Source organism: Chrysochloris asiatica, unplaced genomic scaffold, assembly GCF_000296735.1.
Source record: "Chrysochloris asiatica unplaced genomic scaffold, ChrAsi1.0 scaffold00053, whole genome shotgun sequence".
Lineage (NCBI taxonomy): Eukaryota > Metazoa > Chordata > Mammalia > Afrosoricida > Chrysochloridae > Chrysochloris > Chrysochloris asiatica.
Genome location: NW_006408571.1, coordinates 176574 through 185555, shown reverse-complemented (window position 1 = coordinate 185555; position 8982 = coordinate 176574). Strand labels below are relative to the sequence as shown.

The 8982-nt window shown below is 37.7% G+C and overlaps 1 pseudogene; it reads left to right on the top strand.

Moving 5' to 3' along the window:
- Positions 1 to 1423: 1423 nt before the first annotated feature.
- The window catches only part of LOC102832503, a 183902-nt pseudogene continuing 176343 nt past the window's right edge, over positions 1424 to 8982 (top strand).

The window sequence follows — 8982 nt, the reverse complement described above, 5'->3', positions numbered from 1 at the left end:
GTGCCAATCCAAAAGAGGGTCTTCCTCTTTTTCCACTAACCCTACAGTTTACTAAACATGTTGTCCTTCTTAGGGGACTGGTGCTTTCTGACAACCTGTCCAAAGTACTTGAGACAATGCCATGTCATCATCATTTCTAACGTAGCAGTCTGGCTGTACTTCTTCCAAAATGCATTTGTTGTTCTCTGGCAGACCATGGTATATTCAAGGTTCTTGGTCAACATCATAATTAGAATTCATCACTTCTTCTCTGGTCTTCCTTATTCGTTGTACAGTTTTCACATGCATATGGAGTGATTAAAAATACCATGGCTTGGGGAAGGTGCACCTTAGTCCTCAAAGTGACATCTTTATTCTCACACTTTAAAAGAGTTATTTTGCGATAGATTTGTTCAATGTGATAAATCATTTGATTTCTTGACTGCTACTTTGAACATCTTGTTATTGGTAAGTGTGGTTAAGGCAGTTCCAATTCATGGCGATCTCCATAGGGCTTCTGAGGAGTAACAGGTGAGTTTGAACTTCCCACCTTGTGATTCAAACTGACCTTGCAATCCAGTGCTTATCCTACAACCCCACACCTGGACTCTTTGACTCCTTGTTGTTGTTAAGTGCCATCCAGTAGGTTCTGACCCATTGCGACCCTGTATAGGGTTTCTAAGGAGCAGCTGGTGAGTTTGAACCCCTGATCTTGCAGTTTAAACAGCTTTGCAGTCTGGGTATTAACCCACAGTGCCACACTAGTACTCCCTGAACACCTTGTTGTTGTTGTTAAGTACTGTGGAGTCGGTTCCGACTCATAGTCACTTTGTGCAGGGTTTCCGAGACTGTAAATCTTTGTGGGAGCATAAAGCCTCATCTTTCTCCCGCTGAATGACTGGTAGTTTCGAACTGCTGAACTTGAGATTAGCAGCCCGATTTGTAACCACTACGGTACCAGAGCTCCTTTGCTATTGTTATGGTTGGGTGCCCCGGTGCTGGGCCAACCTCACAGTTTTTGCCACATTTGAGCTCATTGATGCTGTCACTCTGCCAATCCATCTCATTGGGGGGTCTTCCTCTTTTTCTCTGACCCACCACCTTACCAGACATGATATCCTTCTCCAGAGACTGGTCCCTCCTGACAACATGTCCGAAGTCTGAGAGATGAAGTTTGGCCATCCTGGTCTCCAAGGAGCACTCTGGCTGCACTTCTTTTTGGCATTTACTAAAGATTTTACTAAAGAGCTCCTTTTGTAAATCTTAAAAGGCCATGTAGGGCTGCTCCGGCAGGACCCAGGCTAGACCACGGTCCCAGGTCTGGGGCCCACAGCTGCCATCGCAGCAGACACCTCTTGTGTCCTCCCCATCTCTGCCCAGTCCCATATTTCCTGCCTTGCTCTAGTCCGTGCTTGTTCCCTACCCACTGCCCCACCTCTTCTGTATGCAGAGAGTTACAGCACTGCCATGTGCCCTGGCGCTGGAAATCTGCTCTATAACTTGTCCAGGAGTGGTGCTGAAAGGCAAGGAGGACATCTATCTTAGCATCTGTGTGTTTTGTCAATACAAAAACACATAATGTGTCCCACCCACTTTTTCATTGGTCTTCAATGCCAGAATGGTGATTGCAAAGGTGTTCCCTGAAGCAGTAGACCCTGGGGATGTGATCACACAGCTTGAATATGATACAGTAGTGTTTGAGTTGATGCAACTTGGTCCATCAGCAGGTGAAACATTGTCTATATATGATGAGAATGCAAGAGCTTTCATGTTCCTGGATCCAAACCAAATTTCTGGACATGATTCAAACCTCCAGGTTATCATGAGGAGGATTTCTGGCCTTCGAGGGATTGCTCTAAAGTTGGAATTTTCTACAACCTCAGTGATTACTGAATGTCTCATAAGTTCAAGAAAGTGTCGTACTCAGGATACATTTATTTCCCACTTGGCTCCAGTTGAAAAGTAACAAAGCAGATTACAAAACAGAAGAACATTCAGATGACGAAAGAAAAAATCCCAAGTCACCTGAGAGAAGTAAATATTGCATAAATGCAAAAAAACTATGAGCAGTTTACAATTTCATCAAAATCACACTCTCCATCTCCCTACACAAAAAGATGCCTGTGTGAGCCACCAGACGGTGGCTGGCCCTTTTAAATCTAGGAGACTATGAATTCTAAAAAGAAACATAAACTTTCATTTGTGATTAGACATGTATGTTTTCTCTTATATGCTTCCATTTGAAACTTCTCAAATCTGTTCTACCACCATAATATTACTCTGAAACTTCTTTCAACTTCTATCTTATGTTAATATTATTCTTTGCTGAACTGTTAGACAGCAGTCTAAAATGGAAAATTAATTTATAGTAAAATAATTATTTTGTGAGTCCATGGGGGGGGGGGGAAAGTCCATTTGGATCTTGACTGTATCCATCCTTTAGAAATAAAGTGCAAAACTTGGAGATAAGATAGACTGCCAAAACACACTTAGTGTTTTACAATTTAAAACAACTTGAACCATTTGCATTTGATTAAAATTATATTTTTTGCCCTAAGCTGTTGTTTATGCTTTTCCTAAGTCAATGTCCAATCTTGATCACTCAGTGCAATTGATAGAGAGACAAACGGTCTGAATGAATGAATAATCAATGACAGTGTTTGATTGGAACTCATATTGGATCAGTGAAAGTAGAAAAAGGAAATCACTGAGTGATTGGAAAAGTATCAGAAAAATTGTCCAGAATGTGAAAATTTATTTAATGAACTATGTGACTGGTTTATCAAGGTGAAACATGTAAGAAGTTAGAAAATATTTATGATTCTTCCAATACTTAGATTATTAATCACACTCAAAGTATAATTTCTGCAGAGTTATTGTTGTTAAAGGCCTTCAAGTCGGTACAGACTCATAGCAACCTTGAATAGGGTTTCTGAACAGCAGCTGGTGGGTTTGAACTGCTGACCTGTGATTCACAGTCCAGTGCTGACCCTATAGTGTCACACTAGAAGTTAATGACATAGGTTTAGAAGGACCTGAAAGTGGTTAGAGAAGAAAACTAATCCTCCTTGGCCCACACAACTGAATTCCATTGTGGATATTTAGATTTATTTACACTGACCTGCTTCAGTCACATTCTCTTGCAGATTGCTGTTGTTGTTAAGTGCCACTGAGGTAACAAAAGGCCTCATCTTTCTCCCTAGCAGCAGCTCCTGGGCTTGAACTGCTGACCTTGGTTTGCAGTCCAGTGCTTATCCTACAGAGCCACCACATTGCCTCTCTTTCAGGTTTCTTTACTTAACTTAGAGATTCAAAATTAAAGTCAATTTTAATATCTGTAAGGATATAAGATGACTACATGTATGAATTATTGACTGTCATGTCCTTTGATAATTATTTTTTCTAGCCATGCAGTGTACATTTTTCCCATGCATTTTCCTCCTATGCATCCTTACAGATTTTATGTGACATCATTACTGAATGATACCATTCTTGATAATTTTTGGAAATGTCATTTTTTTTTTTTCTCACTTGCTTCATAGAAGACTACATATAGGCTCCTCTCTTAATTCTCTAGCTGTTACTTCTTGTGTTCCAGCATCATCTGCTTTGTTCTTTGGGTTAAAAAAATATATATATCAATACTGTGATTTGAGTTTTACTTGTGATTTTAAGTTAGAAAAAATGGGGAAAAAATATACCTAGAGTCAGAATTAGTCTTGAATATCCCTTTAAAACAGCATAAAAGATGCACAATTTTACAACTTTGTCCAGTAATATATATTTTTATAAATGTGCTAAGCAAAAAATATTTCTATGTGACATTAAGATTCATTGAATACTTAGCCAGATATTCCATGCCTCATTTTTCCTGTATAAATAATTTAGAGAAAAACATAACCTAATCCGCCACTCTCCTCCCCCTCCCTGTGTTCTCTATTGGGTGAACTCAATGAGGAGTCAGAAAGCAGGGAGCGCCCTTAAGTAGACAAGTTATTCTTCCCCAGAACAGACAGAAGGGGAAAGAAGAGATTTGAAGGGACATACTTTAGATATCCAACATACTCTGTCTTCCCCATAAGCTAAAATTGTTCATAAAACATCAGTTTATTGGGATTCTCATGTCCATTGCAAAAGTAAAGAACTGACTGACTTCTCTATATCTGTTTATAATAAATAGAAAAGAGAAGTACAAGTGATGCAAATTGAATGTTGACTAGAGGAGTGAATAAACAGAAACTTATCCAGACAAGAATAAGCTTTAAAAGTTGAAAAATTCATTTTGGTAACATAACTTCATGTAGCACAATCATTACTTTGTGTACAATATAATCTTTACTAACCCTACTATCTTCTTTTTTAGCAAGGTATAATACATAATCCTTTAATATAAACACATTTGTTTTTGTGATTTCTTCCTTACAAAGTAAGGATTATAGCATTAAATGGTGAACTATATATTCAAAAAAACAAAGTGAGGGCAAACTCTAATTTGTATAAGGGTACAAAATGAATATGTATAAGAATTGATGACTATCATGTGCAGATTTATCCTGTCTATTTCAGTTCTTAGGTTTACCACCTGCATAAATGCTGTAGGAAATAGATTTTATTATATAGAAGTTTATAGTTGTTGTTTTTTTCTGGAATTATATGTTCCCACACACATCCTCAATAGAATGTGTGTGTGTGTATATGGATAGAGAGATGACAGATGATAGATAGACATCTGATAAATGTGTGTGCATAGATTTAGAAATACTCAATTTAATATTATTGATGGTTATGTGTGAAAATTTACCCTGGAGAATATGACATTTATAATGTTTCCATTACGTTGAATGTCTACATTTACTATAAAATGAATGTGTTTTACAGAGAGAGGAAAGAAATAGTTGGGGTTAACCAGGAATTATGTCTTTAAAATGTTGGATAAATTTATGGCTTTGTAGTTATCATTCATTCATTGTTGTATTTTATCAATGTTGTTATTGTTGTTAAGAGCCATCAAGGTGATTATGACCCATAGCAACTCTGTATAGGGTTTCCAAGGAACAGCTAGTGAGCTTGAACCACAGATCTTGCAGTTCAAATGACTTTGCAGTCTGATGCATTAGCCCACAATGCCACACCAGGACTCCATTTTGTCATTAGCATTAGGCAAATCTGGTACACAAGAGCTCTTTAAATTGTTCAAGAGCAAAGATATCAGTTTGAGGACTAAGGTGCACCTTACCTAAACCATAGTATTATCAACAGACAAATAGGCATGTGAAAGTTAGAAAATTAAAAAGGAACACTGTAGAAGAATTGATGTCTTTGAGTTATGGTGTTAGAAGAGAATATTCAAAGTACCATGGATATGAAAAGGTAAAAGAGGAGAATAATGTTAAGATGCTTGGCTGTCTTTTGAATATTGGTTTCCCTTCTACGGTTGTAAAATAGACACTTGAGGTAGGGAGGAAGGAATAGCTAGAATCATCACTACAGAAAGCTTGTAAGTCCATCTTCAGCCTATAACTGATTGGAATACCTTAAAGGGTGCTAGAAGTTGCCCAGTGAACGAGGCATCCTGTGGAGCCTTTACATTGCACAAGACCATAGGTGGAATCCAGAACCAAATGAAGCAGGAAATTTCCAATGGAAAGGATGAGTAGACCAGCCTGGAGCACCTAGAAGGACAGAAGATACTTCATGAAAAAGAAAAAACTGGCAGGAAAAATCCAAAAAAATAATGGCAGTCTGATTTATTACTATAAGGACAAGTAAGCTGTTTACCCGGGAGCCATCAAGGCAAGTGGTCAGGATCCCCCAGGGCAAACCCCCTTCCAAGATTGAAACTCAAGGGGAATACATGCATGTGATCTGGCTGGTAACTGTGTTGGTCACTGATAAGGGAAAGAGGTGGCGAAAAACAGCAATGAAGTTGCGAGCTAAGCCCGACCACATTCAATAGACCCCTGTGAGCCCGGGTGGAGATCTGGATGGCCAGGAGTATGGCAAGACCTCGGGACTTCTGGGGGCAGTAACATGGCCACAGAGGACTAAAGTAGAGAGTGAAGCAACCAGCTGATATGAAGTGAGAGAAGATGCACAAGAACACCCATATTTGTAGCTAGTACCCACTTGACTTGGCTTCAATGGCTGAATGATCAGAATTTGACTAGAAGAAGAAAGAAGAGGGAAAAAAATAAAAAGACTAACCACTACAATTTGATGAACTTAACCTATACTTATGGGTGTAGTAGCTCAATAAAGGGAACACATCTTTATAGTGAGGATCACTCCCACCCTCTCGGTACACATGGTTGACAGGGATGGGCAACTTAGACATTGGCTATCCAAAATGGGGGCACCTATAAAGGCAAGAAGTGACTGGCTTACAAGCTTTCAAGAGGGAGTCTAGTTCCAGATGGGGCAGGGAAAAGGAGAATCACCACTGAATGATTTCCAATCTGTTGGGACCGGGCTGGGGAAAGGAAATGGGGATAAGACTCTTGTGGTACAATAGTGAATAATTGCCATCAGGACTGAATGTGAGGGTAGGAAATATAGAGGTAGATGTTTTTTGACAAAAGGAGGAGAGTGATTGATTTTGCAGCCCAGGAGTAGAGGTCTCTGGGACCATCAGTGAGAAGAACGAAGAGTGGAACCCTAGGAAGTCAGGATGGCCAGACTTTGTCTCTCATACTTCAGACATATTATCAGGAGGGACCAGTCCCTGGAGAAAAAAGGATAGCATGCTTGGTAAAATGGAGGTTTGAGAAAAAGAGGAAGATCCTCCATGAGATGGATTGACACAGTGGCAGTAGCAATGGGCTCAAGCATAGCAACAATTGTGAGGTTGGTGCAGAACCAGGCAGTGTTTCATTCTGTTGTACACAAGTTCTCTCTGAGCCAGTATGGACTCAACAGCACCTAACAACAGCAACAACAACAACAATTTTGTTAATACTAACTAAGGTCAAGGCATTGTGAAAAGCACTAAGGGAAAAGAGAAATACAATCTTCACTGTGAGAATTGCAAATTCTCTAGTGATATTCATAGGAATGTAGCAAAACATAGCACCAAGGGATGTGAAAAAGGAATAGAAGTCATATTTCTTTGTTAGTTACTAAGCTATCTCCAGTGTTATAATACAAGCTTCACAAAGATATCCCCTCTTAGTCATTTAATCCCTTGCTGACATTTTTGTGTATTCTGTAGTGTCTGGCACATAGAAAAAGGTCCTGAATAAAATGTGTTGAATGAAAAAAGAAAAGAAATACATTTTATAAAAAGGTCTATGATAGCACAGTCAAGAATAGTTAACTATCTGAGGAGGTGGTGAATAATAAAATAACAGGATGATAATTATAAAATCATTATAGGTAGACTATATTAATGGTTAACTATTTGTTAGATTGCACTCTTCATGTGGTACTGTAGGATCACCACAGGACTGCTAACTACAAGGTAAGCAGTTGGAACCCACTAGCTGCTACTCAGAAAACCTATGCAGGGTGGCTGTAAGTCAGAACTGACTCAATAGCACTTAAAAATAACAATATGCACACCATTTTTAGTCTATTTGATTCTTTTGATTAATTCAATCTTATTGTCCATAATATAATTACTATTTACATTTGCATGTTATAAGTGAAGGAAAGGAATAAAATGAGAAACCCACTCAAGTTCATTTAACTGATAAAAGCCAATGCCTTGTCTCAAGCAGACACCAAATCCTTAGTTTAAGTCACTAGATATTCCTTGTTCTAAACCACTAGAATACATTGCCACACATAAAATTCTAAAATGAGAATTAATCCCTAAAACTAAGGGATAGTAGGCTTGACAAACAGGAGGGAACACTGGATTCATTGAGATAGCCACATACATTTCAGGATACTGGACACAGGGTGCCTACTAGGAGGTATAAGGGTAAATCTGAAAATAAAGCTTACCAGACTGTCCTTTATCTCAAGTGATACACAGAAACATTCAAGCATGCACCATGTCAATAACATTAGGAATCTTGTAAATGTATTTATTATTCATTCTTTTAAAATTATTTCAAATACTGCATTTTGAGTAACATTTTATCAAAACTGTAAAGGAATGAATCTAGATTTATTTAAATCCTAATTTAACTATCCTGACTTAAACACAAATTTATTTATCTTTTTTAATCTACTTAAATAATAGTTTATTTAATAAACTGTCTTAAATGTCATCAGTTTATACTTCTGCAAAACCTGCATATATTTCTGAGGAACAGAAATAACAGAACTAAATAATTTTGCAAACAAAGCTCATAGAAAAATGACTGAATGCATGTTTTCATTATATATTTCAGCTAGGAAATTCTTTAGCACCTTTGGAAATAATAGTAAATTGAAACCCTTTATCAAACAATTCTACAAATTTTACATTTAATGGAACATTTTACTTATCCCAGGAGAAGGAGCAGATATTTTTCTAGTAATAGATTTTATAAAAGTATCGAAAGACTCTTGTGCTATTTGCTGTGCAAGTTAAGATTAGTGAAACTGTAGGAAAAGAACTGGATTGCTAACCATGGTTCAAACCCACCAACCATTCTTTAGAAACCTATACAGGGTCACTTGTAGTTGGAACCACTACTGCTGTTGTCATTAAGTGTCGACGGCACTTAATGATACCAGCAACATTAAATAATTCATTATTATTTCTTAACACTCAGGAGTACAATATCCTTAAAGTCTCTCTTGCTTCATAACAGATTCCTATTTTCTGTCTCTTTTCATAGATAGATAGATAGATAGATAGATAGATAGATAGATAGATGATAGATAGATAGATAGATAGATAGATGAATGGGGTAGAAAGAGAAAGGTATAGATAATTAAAATATTTTTCTGCTGCTAGGTGTCTTTGAATTGGTTTTGACTTTTAGCAACTATGTGTACAACAAAACAAAGAACACCTGTTCATGGACCATCCTCACAATCTTTTCTGTTTGAGCACATTGTTGCAGTCACTCT